Source organism: Pan troglodytes, chromosome 2, assembly GCF_028858775.2.
Source record: "Pan troglodytes isolate AG18354 chromosome 2, NHGRI_mPanTro3-v2.0_pri, whole genome shotgun sequence".
Classification (NCBI taxonomy): Eukaryota; Metazoa; Chordata; class Mammalia; order Primates; family Hominidae; genus Pan; species Pan troglodytes.
In genome coordinates, this window is record NC_086015.1 from 156620416 (window position 1) to 156646387 (window position 25972).

The 25972-nt window shown below is 36.6% G+C and overlaps 2 long non-coding RNA genes across 4 annotated transcripts in view; one reads left to right on the forward strand and one right to left on the reverse strand.

Annotated features, from left to right (window-relative positions):
* The window catches only part of LOC104005809 (uncharacterized), a 557346-nt gene that overhangs the window by 38216 nt on the left and 493158 nt on the right, over window positions 1-25972 (reverse strand). The window lies entirely within an intron of this gene.
* The window catches only part of LINC02877 (long intergenic non-protein coding RNA 2877), a 111914-nt gene that overhangs the window by 26403 nt on the left and 59539 nt on the right, over window positions 1-25972 (forward strand). The window contains exons 2-3 of the long non-coding RNA XR_008547153.2: window positions 9350-9488; window positions 20744-20837. This is a non-coding gene — a long non-coding RNA (long intergenic non-protein coding RNA 2877). The remainder of the gene's footprint in view (window positions 1-9349; window positions 9489-20743; window positions 20838-25972) is intronic.

A 25972-nucleotide genomic window follows, 5' to 3' on the forward strand; every position in this document is an offset into this window, starting at 1 on the left:
CCACAGCCACTGCAGCTGACATGTACAAAAAGGACAGATCCCATTGACACTGCACTGTGAAATGCATTGGCTGACACCACCCATCAGAGTGTAGTGACCAGTGGTCTGGGAAGCACCTTTCCCACCTCCAGTACAGTGGACTCCTGATCTCGAGGAGCCAGAGAACAAAGTCAGGGCCTGATATAAGTCCCCCAGAGTTAAGAGTACACAGTCCAGGAGTTTGGAGCTGAGCATTGCTCCCCTACAATCTTCCAGAAATGAGGCCAGTTGGCTGATTCCACTTTATATCACAATCAAATTTTCAAGGTCATCAAATAGGATAAAAGGAAAAAAACACCCAAAGGTCAGCAGCTTCAAAGATTGAAGAAACATCAGCCCACAAAGATGAGAAAGAACCAATTCAAATACTTTGACAACTTTAAAAACCAGAGAGTGCCTTCTTCCCTCCAAAGTTCCATACCACCTCTACAGCATGGGATCTGAACTGGGCTGAAATGGTTGAAATGACAGAAACAGAATTCAGAATATGGATAGGACTGAAGATCATTGAGATGCAGGAATATGTTGAAACCCAATACAAGGAAACAAAGAATCACATTAAAATGATACAGGAGCTGACAGGCAAACAACCAGTATAGAAAAGAATGTAACTGACCTGATAGAGCTGAAAAGCACACTATAAGAGTTTCATAATGGAATCAAAGAATTAATAGCAGAATAGACAAAGTTGAGGAAATAATCTCAGAGCTTGAAGACTAGCTTTCTGAAATAAGACAGTCAGTCAAGAATAGAGAAAAAATGAAAATGAATGAACAAAACTTCCAAGAAATATGGGATGACATAAAGAGACTGAATCTACAACTCATTGATGGCCCCGAAAGAGATGGGGAGAGAGTAAGCACTTTGAAAAAGTATATTACTCATGAGAACTTTCCCAATCAAGCTATGGAGGCCAACATTCTAATTCAGGAAATTAGAATGGGCTTACAGAGAAGCCCAGTAAGATACAGCACAAGAAGATCATCCCCAAGATGCATAATCATCAGACTCTCCAAGGTCAAAATGAAAGAAAAAATGTTAAAGGCAGCTAGAGAGAACAGTCAGTTAACCTACAAAGGGAAACCCATAAGACTAACGGTGGACCTTTCAGCAGAAACCCTATAAGCCAGAAGAGATTGGGGGCCAATATTCAACATTCTTAAAGAAATGGAATTCCAACCCCAAATTTCATATCCAGCCAAACTAAGCTTCATAAGTGAAGGAGAGATAAGATCCTTTTCAGACAAGATAATGCTAAGGAAATTTGTTACCTCTAGACCTGCCTTACAAGAGCTCCTGAAGGAAACACTAACTATGGAAAGGTAAGACCATTACCAGCCACTACAAAAACACACCTAAGTACGTGGACCAGTGACACTATAAAGTACAACAAACAAGTCTGCATAATAACCAGGTAACATCATGATTACAGGATCAAATCCACACATGTCAATACTAACCTTGAATGTAAATGGGCTAAATGCCCCAATTAAAAGGCACAAAGTGGTAAGATGAATAAAGAACCAAGACCCAGTGGTATGCTGTCTTCAAGAGACCCATCTCACATGCAATGACATGCATAGGCTCAAAATAAAGAGTTGGAGAAAAATTTACCAAGCAAATGGAAAACAGAATAAAGCAGGGGTTGCAATCCTAATTTCAGACAAAAGAGACTTTAAACCAACAAAGATTAAAAAAAGACAAAGACGGGCATTGCATAATGGTAAAAGGTTCAATGCAGCAAGAAGGCTTAACTATTCTAAATATATATGCACTAAACACAGGAGGAGCCAGATCCATAAAGCAAGTTCTTAAAGACCTTCAAAGAGATTTAGACTTCCACACATTAATAATGGGAGGCTGTAACACCCAACTGACAGTATTAGACAGACCTTCAAGGCAGAAAATTAACAAAGATAGTCAGGATGTGAACTCGCCACTGGATGGACCTAATCAACATCCACAAAACTCTCCACACAAAAGTAACAGAATATACGTTCTTCTTACCACTACATGACACATACTCTAAAATTAACCACATAATCAGACACAAAACACTCCTCAGCAAATGCAAAAGAACTGAAATCATAATAACAACTCTCTTAAATGGCAGTACAATCAAATTAGAAATTAAGACTAAGATATTTACTCAAAATCATACAATTATATGGAAATTGAATAACCTGCTCCTAAATGACATTTGAATTAATAATGGAATTAAGGCAGAAATAAAGAAGTTCTTTGAAACTAATGGGAACAAAGATACAACATAACAGAATCTCTGGGACACAGCTAAGGCAGTGTTAAGAGGGAAAGTTATAGTATTGAATGCCTACATCAAAAAGTTAGTTAGAGAGATTTCAATTTAGCAACCTAACATCACAACCAACCCCAAAGGTAGCAGAAGATAAGAAATAACCAAAATCACAGCTGAACTGAAGGAGACTGAGACACACAGAAAAACTATTCAAAAGATCAGTGAATATAAGAATTGGGTTTTCAACAAATGTGTAAAATAGATAGACGTCTAGATAGATTAATAAAGATGAAAAGGTCCAATTTAACAAAATTAGAAATGATAAAGTAGATATTATCACTGACCCCACAGAGGTACAAACAACTAACAGAGAATATTATGAACACCCCTATACACAAATACTAGGAAGTCTAGAAGAAATGAATAAATTGTTGGACATATACACCCTCCCAAGACTGAACCAGAAAGAAATAGAATCCCTTCACAGACCAATAATGACCTCCGAAATTGAATCAGTAATAAATAGCCTACCAACCAAAAAAAGCCCAGGACCAGACAGATTCACAAAAAAATTCTTCCATTTGTACAAAGAGGAGCTGGTACCATTTCTACTGAAACTATCCCCCCAAAAATGAGGAGCGATTCTTCTCTATCTCATGCTATGAGGCCAGCCTCATCCTGTACAAAAACCTGTCAGAGGCACAACAGAAAAAAGAAAACTTTAGGCCAATATCCTTGGTGAACATTGATGCAAAAATATCCAAGAAAGTATTGGCAAACTGAATCCAGCAGCACATTAGAAATCTTATTCATCACAATCAAGTAGGCTTTATCCCTGGGATGTAAGGTTGGTTCCACATATGCAAATCAATCAATGTGATTCATCACATAAACAGAACTAAAGACAAATACCACCTGATTATCTCAATACATTCAGAAAAGGCTTTTGATAAAATTCAATACCCTTTCGTGTTAAAAACTCTCAATAAACTAGGTATTCAAGGGACATATCTCAAAATAATAAGAGCCATCTATGACAAACCCATGGCCAACATCATACTAAATGGGCAAAACCTGGAAACATTCCGCTTGAAAACCAGCACAAAACAAGGATGTCTTCTCTCACCACTTCTATTCAACATAGTATTGGAAGTCCTGGCCAGAGCAATCAGGCAAAAGAATGAAATAAAGGGCATCCAAATAGGAAGAGAGAAAGTCAAACTATCCCTGTTTGCAGATGACATAATCCTTTATCCAGAAAACCCCATAGTCTTGGCCCAAAAGCTCCTTAAGCTGATAAACAGCTTCATCAGTCTCAGGATAGAAAATCAATGTATGTACGAGATTTGAAATCCACCTAAGTGTCTAACAACAAATGAAAGGATTAATAAAATGTGGTACATATACACAAAGAAATGTTATGTAGACCTAAAAGGAATGGAATTCTGTCAGTTGCAACAACACGAACGGAACTGGAGGACGTTATGTTAAGTGAAATAAGCCAGGCACAGAAAGAACATTTTCACATGTTCTCACTCATATGTGGGAACTAAAAATTAAAACAAATAACTCATGGAGATAGAGAGAATGATGATTACCAGGGGCTGGGAAAAACAGCAGGGAGTGGAGAGATGCCCATTGATGGACGAATGGATTTTTAACAAAGTAGTATACAATCACATGCCATATAATGACTTTTTGGTCAACTCCAAACTGCATGTATGACAGTGGTCCTATAAGACTACAACGAAAAATTCCTATCACTTGATGACATCATAGGCCTTGTAGCCATTGTAACATCATAATGTCATAGCGCAATTACTTAATTTTTAGGTAAATTTGGTGTAGCTTAAGTATATGGTTTTATACAGTAGTGTATGGTAATGTCCTGGGCCTTCACATTCACTCACCAGTCAGTCACTGACACCTAGGGCAACTTTCAGTCCTGCATCCTCCATTCATAGTGAGTCCACTATACCAGTTACCATTTTTAATCTTTTGTACTGTATTTTTACTGCACTTTTTTCTATGTTTAGATATGTTTAGGTGCTCAAATACTTACCACTGTGCCACAATTGCCTATAATTGCCACAATTGCCTACAGTTACCTACTGTATCAGTACAGTAACCTGCTGTACAGGGTTGTAGCCTAGGAGTCATAGGCTATACCACATTGCCTAGGTGTGTAGTAGACTATATCACCTAGGTTTGTGTAAGTGTACTCAGTCATGCTTGCACAGTGACACAATTGCCTAAGGACATAGTTCTCAGGATGTATTCCTATTGTTATGTGATACACGGCTGTATATACACAATGGAATATGATTCAGCCTTTAAAAAGAAAAATCCTGCAGAATGCAATGACATAGATAAACCTTGAAAACATTATGCTAAGTGAAATAAGCTAGTCACAGAAGGACAAGTACTGCATGTTCCACTTATAAAAGATATCTAAAATAGCCAAGCTCATGGAAGCAAATCATAAAATTGTGGTTTCCAGGGATTAGGGGTGGAGGAAACTGAGTTGCTAACCAACATGTATAAAATCTTAGTTATGGAAAATTAATAATTTCTGGAGATCTTCTGTACAATATTATTCCTATTGATAAAGTACTGTATTGTACAATTTAAAATCTATTAAAAGAGAAAATCTCATGTTAAGTAGTTTTACCACAATAATACTTTTTAAAAAGCTGACATATTTAAAGGGAGAAATACACAATTTCTCTAAAACTTGGAGATTTTAGTATATATCTCTCAGCAATTAAAAGACCAGCTAGACAAAAATAAATTAGTAAATAATTAGAGAACTTGAACAACATTATCAACTACCTTGGCTAATATTTATAAAAATAAAGGGGAAACATCTGTCTTCCGAATTTAGATAATAATATTATTTTAAAATTACAGGATTTTATTTATTTATTTATTTACTTTTACTTTTCTATTTGTTCATTTTAAAAAAAATTTTACTTTAAGTTCCAGGATACATGTGCAGAACGTGCAGATTTGTTACATAGGTATACATTTGCCATGGTGGTTTCCTGCACCTATCAACCCGTCATCTAGGTTTTAAGCCCCACATCCATTAGGTTATTTGTCCTAATGCTCTCCTTCCCCTTGCCCCCCACACACCGACAGGCTCTTGTATGTGTTATTTGCCTCCCTGTGTCCATGTGTTCTCATTGTTCAACTCCCACTTATAAGTGAGAATATGTGGCACTTGGTTTTCTGTTCCTGTGTTAGTTTGCTGAGGATGATGGGCTTCCAGCTTCAACCATGTCCCTGCAAAGGACATGAATTCATTTTTTATGGCTGCATAGTATTCCATGTATATATGTACCACATTTTCTTTATCCAGTCTATCATTGATGGGCGTTTGGGTTGGTTCCAAGTCTTTGCTATTGTGAATAGTGCTGCAATAAACATATATGTACCTGTGTCTTTATAGTAGAATGATTTATATTTCTTTTGGTATATACCAAAGGGATATGCTGTTAAGTGGCTTTCTTGACAGTAATGGGATTTCTGGGTCAAATGATATTTCCGGTTCTAGACCCTTGAGGAATCACCACGCTGTCTTCCACAATGGTTGAACTAATTGACATTCCCACCAACAGTGTAAAAGCATCCCTATTTCTTTCTCCACAGCCTCATCAGAATCTATTGTTTCTTGACTTTTTAAATAATCACCATTCTGGCTGGCATGAGATATTATCGCATTGTGGTTTTGATTTGCATTTCTCTAAGGATCAGTGATGATGAGCTTTTTTCATGTTTCTTGGCCACATAGATGTCTTCCTTTGCCCACTTTTTCATTGGGTTGTTCTTTTCTTGTAAATTTGTTTAAGTTCCTTGTAGATTCTGGATATTAGACCTTTGTCAGATGGGCAGATTGCAAAAATTTTCTCCCATTCTGTAGGTTGTCTGTTCACTCTGATGCTAGTTTCTTTTGCTGTGCAGAAGCTCTTTAGTTTACTTTTGGCTTTTGTTGTTTTCATCATTCATTCCTTTTTTGAGACATTACTCAGTAAATGTCTGACTTCCGCATATATAAAATATATTTTGATTCCCTTTTTATTTGTTGTTTCATATTAAGAAGATTAAATTTCCAAATTTTTGGTTCCTTATGTTCAGTGCTTCCTCTTCCTGTCTCTACTTATTCTAATAAAGTATTTTTAAATATTTTGCAGTGTACTAAATTTTTTCCATCCATCCATACACACACACACACACACACACACACACACAAACTCATTTAATTGGTTAGAAGAAATATCAAAAAATAAATTTATTTCTCTTGATCATTTTCTGTTAATTTTCTATTGATCTATCTAGCTATTATCTATCTATCAGATCTATCTATCATATCTATTATCTATCTATCTGTCATCTATGTCATCTTAATGTGTTCATAATTTATATTGTGCTCTGGTGTTGCTCTCTTAACTGACAATGATTTGGCTCACCCGAGAGTATAGCCACTGATGGTTCTAACAACAAAAGTTAATCTTATTTTTTGGCTAATCAGTAGTACACGTACCCATTAAGGAGGCCAGGAGGTTTTATACTCTAATCACATTGCCACTACTGGGTAAGTGCTGGTGCTGGGATTACAGGCGTGAGCCATTGCCCTGGCCAGGGCTTTTAAATTATCTGAAAATTTGACATAATTCTTCATCAAACCAAAGTAAAATGTCATAAAATCAGTTGCTTCACAGTTCTAAAGGAACTATTCATAAAAGTTATGATAATACCTTACTTTTATTTTACACTTCCATAAGTGATTTACAGACACAATTTAACTCTTCTTTCTTAAAACCTCAATGAGGTAGGCAGATATGTAATTGCATATCTTGAAACTCCTAGATGTTAAGGGACTTTCTTAAGGTTACACGGCAATCTCTTTGCAAGGTAGGATTGCGTACTAGATCTTGAGATCCAGTTTTCAGAAAATTATAAAAACATTCCAATGTAATATTTGTTTGAAAATGTTTTAAAGCTTATTTCAAAATTATGTTGCCCTAGAATAATATTCATTTTATGCAAGTTTCTAACTCTGAAGAAACTTGAGAACTATCTAGTTTTTGAGGATTCCTATAATATAATACATGTGACATTCCTACTCGGGGTAGTAAAGTCACACTCTTAAGCACCGCATTATGATGTGTTTGCCTCACATGGAAACTATGTGTCACTGTAACAGGATTTCCCAAATTAGCACCGTTGACATTTTGGACCAGATAATGCTTTGTTATGAGGAATTACTGCGTGCATTGTAGGCTGTTTAGCACCATCCCTGGCCTCTACCAACTAGACACCAGTAACAACTCGCCAGTTATGACAGATAATGCCTCCAAATGTTGTCAAATCCCTTGTGGGGCAAAATCATTTCCTGCAGAGCATTGTTATTATAATTTGACTGACTATCCAAGTAAGTGAAACTGTGGAAAACTGGAGGTTCCTTTCCATGTTCTCAATAACTTGAGTATTGATTCACAAATTTGGAAGGATAAGGTTAGAATGAGGTTTCTAGAACCTCATTTGAATATAGAGTTAGTGAAAAAAAAGCCCCTTTCCCTGACTTTTAGGTCAGAAAGTAATTTTGACAAAAGATAAATTCTCTGTGTAAAGACATAAAAAGCCTTTTCTGCGCCATGGGAATGGCTAACATGTCTGGAGATAGTAGAGCTACAATCAAATAAGAGACTTTCAGAAGAGAAATCTTATTTATTTATTTTTTGAGACGGAGTCTCGCTTTGTCGCCCAGGCTGGAGTGCAGTGGCGCGATCTCGGCTCACTGTAAGCTCCGCCTCCCGGGTTCACGCCATTCTCCTGCCTCAGCCTCCCGAGTAGCTGGGACTACAGGCGCCTGCCACCACGCCCGGCCAATTTTTTTGTATTTTTTTTAGTAGAGACGGGGTTTCACCATGTTAGCCAGGATGATCTCGATCTCCTGACCTTGTGATTCACCCGCCTCGGCCTCCCAAAGTGCTGGGATTACAGGCGTGAGCCACCGCGCCCGGCCAGAGAAATCTTATTTTTACAGATTTGGGCCAAATCAAAACTTGTTTGAAATAACTAATCCAGAGGAGTTCTCATGACTTCTTATGGAGTAGCAATTCAGGAAATAAAGTATTAACTAGTACTTTAATATTTGTTATACAAATGCGTTCATAATTAATATTGATAAAAAGATTAGAAATTGATAAAAAGAAAAAAAAATCTTTACCAAATAGGATTAAGAAACTATCTTCTACTTCTGTCAGAATTTTACTGATTGTGTTGTTTAGGCTGTACTGAAATTTTGGTGCTACATTTTTGTTCTGCCCATGAATTTTTTGATTAGATCAAAACTTTCATTACTAACAAGACATGATTCCCAGCCTCTGCCATCAGTTGTTTAGCAATTATAATAACGACATTAAGCTTCCTTCAATATTCTCTGCTAAATGCCTGCTTTCAGTAAGTCATTGCTCTAGAAATATCTATGTTCTGCATTTTAGTTCCTCCTTGACTTTGGGAGGAACTTATAAACCTGCTCCTTTGACAGGAGGATTAACTGCTAGATTTAGGATTGATCTATAAATAAGGTCTTGATAATACTTTCTGGAAGTTATATATTAATAGTCTCATTTTACAGATGAGAAAGTTGAGACACTGAGATGTTAAATAACTTGCCCACGTTACAGATTAGGGACATAGCAGAGATTCAAACTCAGGGCTGTCTGATGACCAAGATTATGTTCCATCATACTGCAGTGCCTTCCTGTCTCCCATGAAAGGAGGTAGCAGCATTCTCACAGACTCTTAAGCGACTAATATATGGTATATGTGTATATTTATACATGTAATACACACACATATTTTTAGCTATGGTATAATTGGGGGTGGATGGGGAGTAGAGTAATGTTGAATATTGAAGAAAGAGAGAAAAGTCAGAATAGAAAAGGATCCCAAGTATGAAACGATGTTTGGGAAGGTAGCCTATTTATTATTTTATTTATTATGCATCCATCTATTTGTTCAATCTTTTATTCATTCATTCAACAGGCACATATTAAGCCTAGAATGTGCTAGCCAATGTGGTACTGGACTGACGTGGCTCATGGATCTCATGGTGGGAACTACATAGAGTGGACTTATGAGAAAAGCCAGCTGGGGCTCCAGGAGCATCACGGAGCAAAGAGAGGTATTACTATCTGTGGGGTAAAGGGAAAGATGTCAAAAACCTGATTGGGGTACCACTCAGGGAGAAAAAGGAGAGAAATCTGTACCTACTTTACAGATGTGTCTGGGGATATTGTCTACATGAAATTAATTACTGCTCCCAGCTCAGTCTTTACAGCTCCATGACCTTACCAGCAGTTACGAGGGTATTAATATACTTGTAGCTACTTACCTGCATACTTGCTTTCACATCTAACGCAGCTCTGATGTAGCAGGTATTTGTGGTGTCAAGAGAACAATAAGAACATGACTAAGATTCAGTCAGAATCACCAGTTTACTTAATTGGTCCTCATTTGACATTATAGGTTCCCATATTGAGGCCAGTCCATACATCTTTATACAAAAATTTGAGCTTAAAATTTAGCCTTTTAAGAAACATAGAATTCATTTTAATCTGGAAATTTTTATTTTAGGAACTCCTAGACCAAATGGGAAATAATTATAGCACAGTAATACAATCTTTGATTGTTTTTGTGTGTTATTAAAATGAGCTGCATAATAAACATACATAAGGCAATTGTATTGTAATTGAATATAAAATGGTTTGCATGACTAACATGAAATTTTTTCTAAATATTCTTAATATTGTTTTATTTTTGGTTTATAAATGTCATTAGTGTCAAGTGACAGCAACTATATGGGTTAATCTGGCCTGGGAATTCACAAGAAATAAAGTGCAACTAGTAATTCAAGTTATTTTCTCTACACAGTGGTAATGTTCATTAAATTACAAATAACTATTATGGAGTAGTGAGGGGGTTTGCAATGGAATTTAAAAGAGCTGTTGCACTCATGAGTATAATTTTATCCCTTGCAAATTATGGCATGTCTGTTTATAGTAATAAGGTATTATAGAGATCACTGAGTCATAGGTAGTTCACATGGGAAGATGCTATAGTTTTCTAACCTTTTCCCAGTTGATGTTACCATTGGAAGCCAGAGTTATAACATATCAGTGACAACACAGGGCCATGCTCCCCCTCTTACCCCCATGACTCCCTAAATCCATGTAACTGAGTCCGATTGCCAGATATGCAATTCTCATGTAGAATGAGTGTCCCATGGTTTCAGACCCTCCACTGGTATCTCTTTGGTTATGCAACACCTCCTCAAACAAGCAATAGCATCAGAAAACCAGCTTGCTTTCCTTCGAGTGAGGTGTTGGTTTTGACTGTGCTTGAGCTTTTCAGGCCTCATTTTCACTATAGGACCAGTGAATAACTCTGGATGCAGATAAATCATAGGGTGGAGAGAAAGGAGTAGAAGGCTTCAATGATGATACCCTGTTTCCATCAATGACAGGTAAGCTTTTCAAACTGAAGCTGGTGAAAGACTTGAGTAAGTTTATTTGCAAGTCAAGCCCGTTTGAGGTATTCTGTTACTGGAATATCCCCAGGCTTCATTGGTCTGTGGTTACAAATAAAGCTGGAATATTAATAACATTCCAGTCTTGGTGGCTTACTAACTCCAACTGCAACAGAAGCTATCAGGCCCCTTCAAAATTCCCTCTCCCGAGACTTTTCAGTAGTCTCTGGAGTATGTCCCATATGAGCTCTCCTGCAGGGCACTGCCACTTTCTCACCAGGTCTCCACTGAGTACTTCTGTCTCTGCTGACAACCACTGATGTGTGTCTGTTGTCACAAGTAGTATCAGTTTCCTATTGCTACCATAACGAATTATCACAAAGTTTATGGTTTAAAATAATAGAAAATCATTATCTTATATTTCTGGAGGTCAGAAGTGTAAAATGGGTCTTATGGGGCTAAAATCAATATGTTGGCGGAGCTGCGTTCCTTCTAGGGGATTAAGGGGAGAATCTACTTCCTTGCCTTTTACAGCTTCTAGAGGTTGCCTGAATTTCTCGGCTCCTGGACCCATCTTCCATTTTCAAAGTGCATCAATCCAAGCTCTGCTTCCATTTCCCCATGGCCACATCTTTTTCTGACTCTTAACACTTCATCCTCCTTCTTACAAGGGTTCTTATAATTAAACTGGACCCTCTTGGAAAATCTTGGGTAATCTCCCTACCTCAAGATCCTGAGCTATTAGTAAATCATACCTGCCAGGTCCCCTTACCCTGTAAGGCAATATATTCACAGGTTCTGGGAATTAGGATGTGGAAATCTTTGGGGGCCATTATTCGGCCCACGACAGAAGCTACCTGCCCATACATGGATGCTGCCATTTATCTCCACCAATGCCCTAGAATTCTTACAATACAGGAGTGGTGCTGGGTGCCAAACAAAAAAGAGGGTGGGGAGAAACAGGCATCACCCCACTCTATGCATACCTCAGAAGCACATGCTTCAAAGTCCCCGTGAGAAAAGTTGTTCAACTTCTACTTATGTTCCTGTCAGTGAAGAGCTCTGATGAAGTTCATAGGCCTAGGCTGGGGCCATTCATCATGTGCTCTTCTCCATCCACTATACTTTATTCCTGCAAGTGAACAGTCCCACATACAACCTCCTCCTGGTAGACCTTCTAATGTGGAGAATCAACACATGTATGTAGAGCTTGGGCATAGTCAACTCCTCAGTACCAACATGCCTAAATCTTAGCTCAGGCCTGCGTTCTCTTGATATAATTCATTAATTTGAGAATTCACTAATCCATCTTAATTCATTCCTGAAAAAACTCACGACTAAATGAAAAGCCATTATATTAAAAATAAATGTTCTCATTAAATTTAATGAGAAAAATTACGATACATCCCATCTCAACCAGCCTCCTCCTAAGATATTGAAAGCATGCAATACTTGCACCTTCCTCTATGACATTCATATTAATAAATTCACATACAGTTCATTCACAGTATGTGTTAAGATGGACCTGTAGTGGGGCTAGAAGTTGGATGGATGAAGAAAGAACTGCAAAGAGTGGATAACATTATAAATGTAATGTTTAAAACTACTGAAAACAAGCACAGTTAACTCCAGCTTAAAAACATCTTTTGTTCGTATAAATAATTGATATAATATTATGCACATTAGTGGCATAATCACTTTGGTAGATTCTCTGCTACCTCTGATAGAAGAATTTAATTAGCATAATTCTAATCAGAATGTAATATATAATGAAATCTGAACCATAAGGTAAAATATCGCTTTTTATATTTATTTAATGGGGTTTGGGGTGAAAACCAGCTATATCAAGATAAAAAAGAATTGTTGGAAAAATGATAAAACTTTTAAAAGGACGATATTTACTTTTGCTACATGAAGAAAGCCTATATTTATTAGACACTTATTATTTATGCCAAGCTCAGGAATTTTAAGATAAAGGAAACAATCCCCATAATGAGGAGATTCGCTGCTTAGTGGGAGAGGAAGTATTAAAACTGCACAGAAACAAACCAAACCATTAATATCATTATCAGGGAATGAATTGCTGAGCAATTTATATTTTTTTCCTTCAAAATATTGATTTTAAAATATCATACAGTGAACCTGCATAACTTCTATAAGTAGAAACACCTGTAATTTATCTTTACATTTTCTACTTAGTGTAAGTTAACAACAAGCTACAATTAAGCCACTGAGTGCATCCAACACTCATCTCAAATTAAAACTATCTCTTATACCTCAGAATTGGCATTGTATAATTATAAGCCACATATCTAACTTAAAGCTGCTCTGTCATATCTCCTCCAGCACAGGCCTGACTCTCCAAATCTTTAGGCTTTCTTGAAGGGGATATGATTCTAGTTGGCTCATGGGTTCTGATAAACTCCTTAGTAATCCTAAGGGACTTACGGAATGTTTGAATTGGAAAGGGCCTTGGAGCTTAAAAGTAACTTATAATTACAACTGGGAAAATAGAGGCCTGGATCAGTGAGTGATATGAGCTTGGCAGTAATGTGAATTATTGGCACCGTGACTCTGGGCAGAAATTACTCATGTGCTTCTCTTAAATAAGGTGCCAGCTTGGGCTTCATGGGACCTACAACAAGAGATCCTAAGATGCCTAGCACCAGTCAACCTGGATCAGAATTAATTAACAGCAAAAATCCAGTGACTTCTTCCTGTACTTTCCGTATCTCTCAAACTCTGCTGCCAAGACCAGTTCCAGCAGATTGGAGAATATAACCCGTGGCACTACCCTCAAATCTGGCTCCTGTTCTGGCTTTCTGGGCAGGCCAGCCACCTTTAGAAGTGACCACATCTTTCTGATGTCTCATCAGTCGGCAGTCTGATACTTGGTTGCTCAGTTCATATTTTCTCAGCACAGATCACTTTGGTCTGTGACTTAAAAGGTGGGCTCTGGCATATTATTCTGCATCTCTCTACAGCCTGGACTTGCTTCTGGGCCTAGTCTCTCCTGGCTAGACAAAGATATTAGTGAAACAAACAAAAGCATTGCCCTTGAGCTGCCTTTGTCTCCTCAGCTTTGCTTCTACACTTCACCAAGTTGTTGAATCCCTCCCTGTCCCCTGTAACATTAGACGTTGGGGTTGGAGTACTCTTTTTTCCATTGCGTGCAAAACTTCCAACTTTCTCCTTCGAAGTTAAGCGTGATAAGTAGGGCACTCCAAAACATAATCTTAGAAGATATGTGGCTTATAATTATACAATGCCAATTCTGAGGTATAAGAAATAGTTTTAATTTGAGATGTGTGTTGGATGCGCTCAGTGGCTTAACTGTAGCTTGTTGTTAACTTACACTAAGTAGAAAATGTAAAAATAAATTACAGGTGTTTCTACTTATAGAAGTTATGCAGGTTCACTGTATGATGTTTTAAAATCAATATATTGAAAGAAAAAATATAAATTGCTCAGCAATTCATTCCCTGATAACCATATTAATGGTTTGGTTTGTTTCTGTGCAGTTTAAATACTTCCTCTCCCACTAAGCAGCGAACCTCCTCATACATCCCATAGCTTAATCACTCAGGGATAAGTTTAAAGCGGAAGGAAACCTGTGTTAAAATTCCAGATCCCCCAGTTGCTTGCTGTGTAGCTTTGTGACTTTGGCCAAAATTTAGTTTCTCCATCTGCAAAACAAAGATTATAATAGCACCAACTTATGGAGCACAGTCATTGAAATGATGCAGGTAAAACCCTTAGATTAGGTCCTGACATGTAGTAAGAACTCAACAGGCAGTAGCCCTGAGTATTCTTTTCTTCACTAGCTCCCCAAACGCCACACTGGGACTCTCATTTATGGGATCCGTGTGCTGATATTCAATGTGCGTATTTAGTTTGTACCAAATTATATTGTAACTGATAATTAGATGTTGACATTCATGGTATCATATCAGCACCATTTTCTGGTTTTAAGATCTGTTTTAATATTTTTGCTATTTGTGGTTATTTTTCTTAATTTTGTTGCACTTCAAAGAGGGCAGTGATTTTTAAATAGGCATTCTCTCCATCATCTTTCCCAGAAGTACTGCCAAATTATTTTTCTATTTCTAATACACTATTCTGAACCTTTTCTCTGAACCTTTTCTCTTAACATGAGTGCCAAATTTGCTTTTAATAAAACATGATACTAAAAACTACATAATACTAAAAAACTAGGCGTAAAGAAAAAAATGTAGAGTTTGTCACCTTATTTTATTTAAGATAGATGACCGAAATGAGTTTTTAATTTTCTTTTTCCTTTTTAAATCTTGGAAATCCCACATAGGTCAAATCCCATGATTCAAACATTTTTTTTTTTCTTGGCTTCCTGGCTGTAATGCAATGATTTGATTTCTGTTTAGCTGATATTTCTTTTATCAATTCTCGCATTGCTTCTCATGTGACAAAATAAAACTCTGATTTTTTTTCCCTTTTTTGCAGAACAGGAAATAACCACTTGGCCCCGTTTCTGGTGGTTTTGCATGTGCCAGAATGTCCTAGAGAAATATAACCCATTACAAACCTCATAATGTCAGGGGAAGATGGATGGGCTTGAATACTTTGAACAATGTAAATTGAGCAGCATATAGAATATGTTACATTTTAAGCTAAGCTCTATTTTCTGGAAAAAAAAGAAAATATGGCTAAAATATTTCATAGTGCAAATCAGCCTTGATTCCTTCAAAATCATTCAAAAAATTGTATGTGCTGATAAGAACAAGTTCTTTGCTTTTTAATGATGGTGTATATGAGTAATTCAGAGCCTTATTTCAAGATTACTGGTCAATCTATGCCTTTTACTGACATTAACCTTCCTGTAAAATGAGACCATATAAGTTCACCTTTCAATTGACTGGCTGACATTATAAGTCACCTATTCTGAGATTTAATCAAGTATAAACTGAAAGTCTTCTCTAGGTCACGTTACCTAGTCTAGTAAAATTTGTTTGAAACAAGGCCCTTAATGCTGATCATTGAGCTCACACTGCCCTGGGTTCATGATTTCCTTAACTCCTTGCTTTCTGAAATCTTTATTTGCTTCACTTTTCTTTGTTTCCGTTTTTCCCCATCACCCTGTGCAGGAAAGGTGAGAGCTAACTCTATTGAGTGTGTTTGTTGCCATGGTGAAGAAAATAGTACGATTCCACAGTTAATAAAGAGTATCAGGGTGAGGAAGATATTTCTTCCAAGCTCCCATGATTTTCATTTCATTACAGTGGAACTAAAGAGCACTGACAGGCCTGTTGAAGCAAAATCTTATGTTAGATGTAGTTCATAATGTCATGCTATTCACTCAGAATATAGTACTTTCCTGGAGAAATTATTTAAAATGCTTGCAATGAAGAAATGTTTTAAAAGGGACTTCATGTGGTCATTTACTTCCTAACTAAAAAGGAATTGGTATTCTACAGATTTCCACTTTGAGAACTGGACAGTAACAGAGTAATATTGTTGCAAAATCCCTTATTAATTCATGCTTCAAAAAATGATTTGTGGCTTTTCTAAAGGAAAATGTCTTCATTTAGCTGTCCCATCTAAACTTGGGTGTGGAAAGCATGAAGAACCTATCATCTTTCACAAGTACAAAGGGTAATGCATTTTTAGTAATATATGTGGTTCAGAACAGAAAATCTTTTCTCTTATCCCTTCTCTCTCATCTCTTTCCATCTCTTCTACTTTCTCCTCCTACTCAACCCAACCTCTCTTCACATGCACTTATAGATTCACAAGAGCCAAGTGTGTGAGGAATTTTTTACCAGAAGAGAGAGAAGAAAGTAGCTAAGGTCTAACAGTGTAGCTGAAAGTCTTTCTTTCCCCCATGAATTTTTTATTTGTTAGGTAATTCAAAACACCACAGCTGAACCTTGTGTAAGAGGTCACGTCAACTTCACAATCTTTCATTAAAATGGAAGCAAATAGAAAGCTTTCTTAATTGCATTTTTTTCTACTTATCTAAGTCTAATTTACTATGATGAAATACACTTTGGTGAGCATTCCATTGTTTCAATGAAAGAAAATAAAGAAAAATAATTTTTAAAAACGTAGATCGAAGAAAAGTAAGAATATTTGAAAATAGCAAATTTCCAACTTTTAACTCCATTGTTAGCTTGCCAGATCCTTTATGAACACTGAGATTGTTAGAACTGCAAATAAAGTAGAATAAAATGTTGAAGTGGCTTATGTTGAAGTCTGCTGATAGACAACACAAAGGTATGTTATGTAAGAAATTTTCTTTCTCAATATAGTTCAAATAATAGAAAAAAGTGGAAAAAGAAAGATGAATGCATTCAAGGCTTTCTTTAGAGGAAAGAAAGTTAGCTTTAAAAATAGTAGACATTTTGTCAAGAAGTTATGTTAGAATAGGTGCTACTGAGATGGATATGTGGGAAAGTGGAAGAAGTGGTAATTGTGGAGTACCCATGCTGTGCTATGCACCTTATACAATTTATCTTGTATAATCTTCGTTTATTGTCATCCTGAGAAGGTGGGTAGCAATGTGCACATTTTCACAAATAAAGGGAGAAAAGAAATCTTTTTCTCAAGCTCCTGGAATAAAACACTTGAAGTCAGGTCCATAGAATGTCATACCTTGTTGTCTGCCCCCTGCTGATAAGGGAAGCAAAGGTTTCCAGTATTTTGGAAAAAGGGGCATTCGAAGAGAAATTATAGAGAGAGCAAATTCATAAATATTGCCTGGTTAATTCCATTTTATTATCATTTCTTATGAAACAAAATAGATGTTTCGATGGTCACATTACCAGGGAATTTTATTTTTTCAGCTGGACATTGCAAGTCCTTGTGTAATCATCCTCCAAATCTCACAACATCCCTTCCATTTAATTATAATCTATTGACTGTATTGTTCCGTTTTACAGACAATGACAATATTTATTTGCATCCATTAAAAAATATAAATCTGAGCATTTTTAAAGATCACATCAAACTTGAGAGAAAGACTACTTCAAGAGAGAGAAGAAATAGAAGACATAGACACTGCCTCTTAAGAACATAAAATCTAAACGTTGAGGCAGGTCAAACTAAGAAATATAAATGCATTTGAGACTCATATAGTGAAGCACAACACAAATGTAGACTGATAGGAATTTCTTTGCAGATAAGGCCCGAAGATCCAGACTGATGATAAGCCTAAAGCTGGTGGAGGACAATCACTACTGGATTCTACCACAGAAGGCTGCAAACACGGCTGAGGATTTTTACTAAAGTTACAAAAGTAGGGGCTTTTAGTAAATTTTGTTTCATAGGCAGTGTATTATCCAATTAGAAGTAAGCTAATATTGGCTGGGCTGTAATCCCAGCACTTTGGGAGGACGAGGCAGGCGGATCACGAGGTCAGGAGATCGAGACCATCCTGGCTAACATGGTGAAACCCCGTCTCTATTAAAAATACAAAAAAATTAGCCGGGCGTGGTGGCGGGCGCCTGTAGTCCCAGCTACTCGGGAGGCTGAGAAAGGAGAATGGCGTGAACCCGGGAGGCGGAGCTTGGAGTGAGCGGAGATCACGCCACTGCACTCTAGCCTGGGCGACAGAGAGAGACTCCGTCTCAAAAAAAAAAAAAAAAAAAAAAAAAAAAAAAAAAAAAAAAAAACCAAAAAAGAAGTAAGCTAATATTTTTGTTTTTTTTTTTTGAAGCTGTTAGATTCTGGGTAGAAATCGCACTCTACAATAAATAGAAGCAATAGCTTATCATAGATTTAATATCTACCTTCTATAATAGAACATTTTTACAATAATTGATACTCTCATTCATTTATTCTCTTATTAAAATATATTTATTGCATGTCTCCTGTTTACTAGGCATTGAGTAGGGAACAAAGCATGCTGTTTTTATATTTTAATATTGAACATTATAGATCGTAAGAGTCTAAAACAAGGCAACAGAGTTTTCGAAAGTGATTTTCAAAGCACTAATTCTGCAAGATGCTCCCCATCCCTAAAGGGCGCCACAGCCAAATCCATTTGGTAAACATTGCAATGACTGAGAAAGCCTATGGGAAAGAAGTCCCTCCAGCTTTGTCAAACCCAAAACACTTTTTTTTTTTTTAAACCAAGGAACATTGATTAATATCCTGTTGCATGAAACATCCTAGGTGAGATGTCAGCTCAGAGCAGGCCTATTTTGGAGTGCTAATTCAGCAGGTCAAAGATGTGAGAACAAGTAGGCAGATGCCATATTCTGGAAGAACTAGCAGAAGAGCAGAAAAATCTTTTTTGTTTTTTCATTTTTTTGAGACAGGGTTTTGCTCTGCTGCCCCAGGCTGGAGTGCAGTGATGTGATCTTGGCTCACTGCAGCCTCTGCCTCCTGGGATCAAGTAATTCTCCTGCCTCAGCCTCCCAAGTAGCTGGGACTACAAGAATGCACCACCATGCATTCTTTTAAGTATGTTGCCACTCTGCCACTAAGAGATCAAGCATATAGTTATTTGGAATAAAATCAACTATGGTGGAGGACGTTGCTACATAGGCTCTAAAGTCATAGAAACTCCTTCCTTCCTTCCTTCCCTCCCTCCCTTCCTTCCTTCCTTCATTCCTTCCTTCCTTCCCTTCCTCCTTCCTTCTTTCCTTTTTTTTCTTCCTTCCCTTCCTACCTCCCCCAGGAAAGATACATACCTATAGGGAGCTATAATCTAGTTACTCATAATTAATTCTTTCCAACAAGGTATATGAATAGTAAACTTTTTCAGGTTTCCCATATCTAAAAATGTCTTATTTTACTTTCACAATTTTAGGATAATTAGGCTGAGGATAGAATTCTAGATGCAAAGTAATGTTCCATCAAAGCATTGAATATATTGTTACATTCCCTTCTAGCATCTGGTGTTGGTAATGAGAAATCTGAAATTCTGATTTGTTTTTTTTTTCTTTGTTTGTTAATAATTTCTCTCTCTGAAAACTTTTAGAATTTTTCTGGGCATTTATCTCCCTGTAGTTTTATCTATTTTACAGCTGGATTTTGTTTATTTTAGTGTACTCTCTTTCACCTTGATCAATCTTGCCAGAGTTTTGTGTTATTTAGTATCCTAAAAAAAAAAAAAAAAGCTTAGACTATCCTAAAAGCTAATAAACATGTAAAAAGATACTCAACATCATTCAGAGTCATAGAATGCAAATTCATTTAAAATGAGGCATTATTATGCAGCTGTTAGACTGACAAAAATCTGGGTAATGCCAAGTGTTGACAAGAATGAGGAAAAACTGGTAACCTCAAGCACTGCTGATGGTAGCGTAGGCTGGGGTGGCCCTTCGGGAGAGCAATTTCACATTTGGCACTAAGTGTACAGACTCAGCTTATATCTATCCATCATCTAGCAATTCTACCTCTGGGTATATCCCCCTCCCCACCAGCACAACACTTTTATGGACAGATGGACAGATGAGAGAGAGAGAGAGAGACAGAGAGAGAGAAAGAGAAAGAGAGAAAGGGAGAGAGAGAGAGGGAATAAGACCACAGGGATTATATGAGGATTTTCATTGCATTGATATTTGTGGAGGAGGAGATTAACTTGAGGACATAGATTATAGACAAGATGTGGTGAACCCACATCCCACATTCACAGGGATATATATATAAACAACAAAAAATACATTAAACAGAACAGAATTGTTGCCATGGTTGTTAGGGTAAAGAGGTCTGGGAGTGAACAAAGGAGAAAGCATGAAATCAAACAAACAACGAAAGGTTTCATTTTTGTTAATCCTTTCCTCTCCGTTCATTTCCCCACCTCTCTCTCATCTATCTATCTGTCTGTCTATCTACCTACCTATCTATCTAAGACAAAAAGATCTCCCTCTCCTCTCCTTTCTGTCTTCTAACCCTACCCCTCTCTCTCTCTTTTTGTTTCTCTCTCTCAGATCATTATCGTTCTGGGGAATCCAGCTGCCATGGTGAGTAGCACTACAGAGAGGCCCATGCAGCAAAGAATTGAAACCTCTAAACAATAGCCATGTAAGTAAGTTTGGAAATGGATTCTTAGCCTAACCTTAGGATAACTGTGGCCCCAGGCAATAGCTGGACTGGAATCTTATAGAGATTTTGCACCAAAACCACTTAGCTCATCTGCTACCAGATTCCAGGCCCACAGAAGCCCTGAGATTAAAAAAATGTTTGAAGATTTAGGCTACGAAGTTTTGGATAATTTGTTACAAAGCAGTATATAAGTAATACACCTAGGAAATCAACTCTTAGGTACATATCCCAGGAACACTTGAACAGGTGCCTAAGCATGTTCCCTGAAGCACTATTTATGGTACAAATAGATGGAGACAAATAGATTTTCATCACTATCAGAATAAAATAAGTAAAATATGAAAAATTCAAATAACATAATAAAACCATGCCCCAAAGAGTTAAAGAAAATAGTAACTAATAGAAATCCTTGAGTTTGCAGGATAGTAGATCAGAAAGCAAACAACTTGTTGAAACGTTGAGACACTATCTGCTTGTAAGATAACAAAACTGGCTACACTCAGTTAGAACCAATATGGCCAACTGGAGTTTATGCAGAATGAGCTTGCAGACATCACATGTTTTATACGAACTCACCCTGAATTTGCACATGAGACCCATGAAGAAGCAGGAAAAAGTAACTGCACCCAGAAGGAACCTCCAGGCCTCCTCTTTCCTTCCACAAATTACCTACTAATTCTCAGACTCCACCCTCTAAATCTTTTCTAATACAATTATTGCCTTAAAATCAGCAGGGGGAGACAAATTCGAGCTAGTCTCCTGTCAGAATTCTTGGTTGACTTGCAATAAAAAGCTTCTCTTTGCTCAAGAACCTGGTGTGATAATATTGGCTTTTAGTGCATTTGGGCAGCAAGCATCATTTGCTTGGTAACAGTAATACTGTAATCAAACACTAGATGAAATGAACTAGATTAGACAGATAGATCTTCAAAACACAATAAATTGTGTAAAAAAGTTACATAAATAATCATTTCTAGATGAAACAGAGAAAACTGACATTTAATTTTAAAAACAATCAATCAGTTTATTATTAATTTTATAAGTAATCACAGATATACAAATACAAATATATTTCCTGATTATGAAAGAGAAGAACAGAAAAAAATATGTAAGACTAAAATTGAGAAATGAATATGGGATACAAAAAGACCTTTGATAATGCCTTCCCATGAACTGAGGAGTATCTAAACTCTCTTCCATGCAACTGAGGTCCAATAATACTTTAACATAGTACATGAAGATGTGAACCAATGTTACAGGCTCATTTAACATAAATTCGAAAAATTCTAAACAAAAAATGAGCTGGGTATTAGAATAATAATTGCATCATAGTAAAGAATTGTTTATTCTAAGAATGCAAATCAATATTAGAAAATATGCTATTTTAATGTATTAACAGAGTAAAGAAAAATATAAGGTAACTAAATTTGATGCATTTGATAAAAGTAAATACTTTAATATTTATCTATCTTTCAATCAATCTGTCTATCTAATAAAGTCTCATATATGGGGCCAGGTGTGGTGGCTCACACCTATAATCCCAGAACTTTGGGAGGCTGAGGTGGGCGGATCATGAGGTCAGGAGATCGAGACCATCCTGGCTAACATGGTGAAACCCTGTCTCTACTAAAAATACAAAAAAAAAAAAAAAAAAAAAAAATTAGTCGGGCACGGTGGCTGATGCCTGTAATCCCAGCACTTTGGGAGGCCGAGGTGGGTGGATCTCCTGAGTTCAGGAGTGCAAGACCATCCCGGGCAACATGGTGAAACCCCGTCTCTACTAAAACACAAAAAATTAGCTGGGTGTGGTGGTGCATGCCTGTAGTCCCAGCTACTAGGGAGGCTGAGGCACGAGAATTGCTTGAGTGGAGGTTGTAGTGAGCCGAGATCATGCCACTGCACTCCAGCTTGGGCTGCAGAGTGAGATTCCATCTCAAAAACAAAAACAAACAAACAAAAAAGAATGGGATGATGTTTCATAATGGAATTTCATAGATTACACTGAAAGAAAAAAGAAAATGTGTGAGGAAGAAAATAGGCATAAGGATAGCCCAAGAAGTTTTAAAGAACAATTATAGTAAAGTTATCTTCCCTTAGGAGATATCTAGCATGCTATCATCAACTACAGTAGTAAAAATAGTATAGTTGTAGTGTAGAAATAGGCAAATAAAACAAAGATATAGAATAGAGAGTATACTGTGATGGGTGCACCCAAATCTCAGAAATCACCACTAAAAAACTTATTCATGTAACCAAACACCACGTATTCCCTAAAAACATATTGAAAAAATAAATAAAATGTATAATCTATTCTTTTAAAAAAGAAGTAGACCCATATGTAGATAAACTTTCGATTTATAATAAAGGCAATTTTAAATTGGTAGGAAAAAAGATAGCCTACAAATTGTTCAAGTTATTTTGAACAATTAGCTATCTACTTGGAAAAAATAATGTAATCTTCAGACCTTACATCATGCACTACAATGGATTCTAGATTATTTTAATAATAGTTAATTATAATCAAAATTATAAAAAGCATTTGTGAAAAAAATGTTTATAACTTTTATGTGGTAAAAGCCTTCCTGTAAGAGATATGAAGCCCAGAAGCTATAAAGGAAAAAGAATTGATTTATTTTTATCTTCAGTTTTAAACTTAGTGTTCAAAAGTATAGACTTTGCAGCCAGAGTGCCCATTGTTTAGATTCTGGTTCCTCAACTTGGTTATATGGCTTTGGGTAAGTTTGTGATTGCTCCACGTCTTGGACTTTTACCTGTACACACCTCAGATTTTTACCTATAAACTAGAGATGGTAATAGTACATTTCTCACAGGACCAGTGTAAGCCGTACATGAGTTAATATGTAAAGTACCTTGGAAAGTACCTGACTCATAGTAAATATTTTATATATATATATATATATATATATATATATATATATATATATATATATGTTTGCTACTATTAAAAAGATAAGTTGAGAAAAAGTTATTTACAATATATAGAATCCACATCCAGAATGTATGACAAACTCTAACAAGTCATTAAAAAAATCCCAATAGAAAAATACGTAAAAGATATGAACACACAATTTACAGAAGAAAAGATTATATGACCATACATACTTACACTAAAAATAAAAGAAATGCAATTTAAAAGCTTTCGAGATGACAGTAAAAAAGATTTATGTTATCGAGTGTTGCCAAAGATATGAAGAAATGTTAGCAGGACTATAACTTGCTGAAATATTTTGAAAGGCAACCTGGAAGTATCTGTAAAATATAAATGGCCTTTCATTATTTATAACAATTCTACTTTTAGGAATGTATTTAATATAAACAAACATTCTCACATGTACAAGTATGTGTATATAAAGGTTTTTTTCAATATTATTTACAACAGAGGAAGAATTATAAATGACCTAAGTGTCCATCCCCACAGAGGGGATTCAATAAAGTATCTTTCATTCATTCAATAAAGACAATGCAACTCTTAGAATAAGATAGTCCTGTACACATACTTCAAGTTGTATTTAAAAAGTAAAAATCATGTTATGAATTATTACACTCTGATTTAAAAATAAATTTAATGTTAATGTTTACCTATATTATGTAAATGCATAGAAAGTTAACTGGGTGTCTATCTTCCCAAATGTAATACTACTAATAGCTAGAAATCAGAAGGAGTGTGGAGAGGGCTGTTAAATGTAGATAAGGACATGGGAATTAAAGATTTTTTTAGAAGGGAAACAGGATAAGTCTTGGAGGCTTTGTTCGTTTCTTTTTACTATTCACAATAGCAAAGACTTGGAACCAACTCAAATGTCCATCAATGATAGACTGGATTAAGAAAATGTGGCACATATACACCATGGAATACTATGCAGCCATAAAAAAGGATGAGTTCATGTCCTTTGTAGGGACATGGATGAAGCTGGAAACCATCATTCTCAGCAAACTATCACAAGAACAAAAAACCAAACACCACATGTTTTCACTCACAGGTGGGAACTGAACAATGAGAACACTTGGACACAGGAAGGGGAACATCACACACTGGGGCCTGTTGTGGGTTGGGGGGGAGGAAGGAGGGATAGCATTAGGAGATATACCTAATGTAAATGAGTTAATGGGTGCAGCACACCAACATGCCACATGTATACATATGTAACAAACCTGCACGTTCTGCACATGTACCCTAGAACTTAAAGTATAATTAAAAAAAAAAAAGCAGCATATGATGGGGGAAAAAAAAAGAAGTGAAACAGGATAGAGAAAGCACACATTACAAGACATAGCTTCTTTTCTCAGTGAGAATATAATATAGAATGGGTGATAAAACAAATTATTAAAATGTATTTATTCAAAAAATCTATCTACACCCAGAGCTATACCTATCAATATAGAATTACCATGAAGATCAAATGAGAGAATACATATAAAGGGCTTACCTAGCACCCTCTATAAATATTTACAAAATATATATATATATACACACACACACACACACACACGTACATATACGTATATAAATTTTATTGTAAAGGCCGGGTGCGGTGGCTCATGCCTGTAATCCCAGCACTTTGGGAGGCCAAGGCGGGCGGATCACGAGGTCAGGAGATCGAGACCATCCTTACTAACATGGTGAAACCTCATCTCTACTAAAAAATATACAAAAAATTAGCTGGGCGTGGTGGCGGGCGCCTGTGGTCCCAGCTACTCGGGAGGCTGAGGCACGAGAATGGCGTGAACCTGGGAGGTGGAGCTTGCAGTGAGCCGAGATCGCCCCACTGCACTCCAGCCTGGGTGACAGAGCGAGACTCTGTCTCAAAAAAAAAAAAAAAAAAAAAAAAAAAAAATTGTAAAGAATGAAAGAAATGATGCTACTGGCAAAGAGATGACATTTTTTCTCCTGTGCATCAGTACAGTTCCCTAGAACTCACCATCTGATATCCTCCTTGCTCATATGCTTATTTCTATACAATCTGTTTCTGTCCACTACAATGAAGCTCAACAACTGCTGGGAGTTATTTTGTTACATACTGTTTCCTCACTGCTTGGAATAAGGCTTGGCACACAGTAAGAACTCAAAAAAGGTTTCCTTGAATCGTAATTCC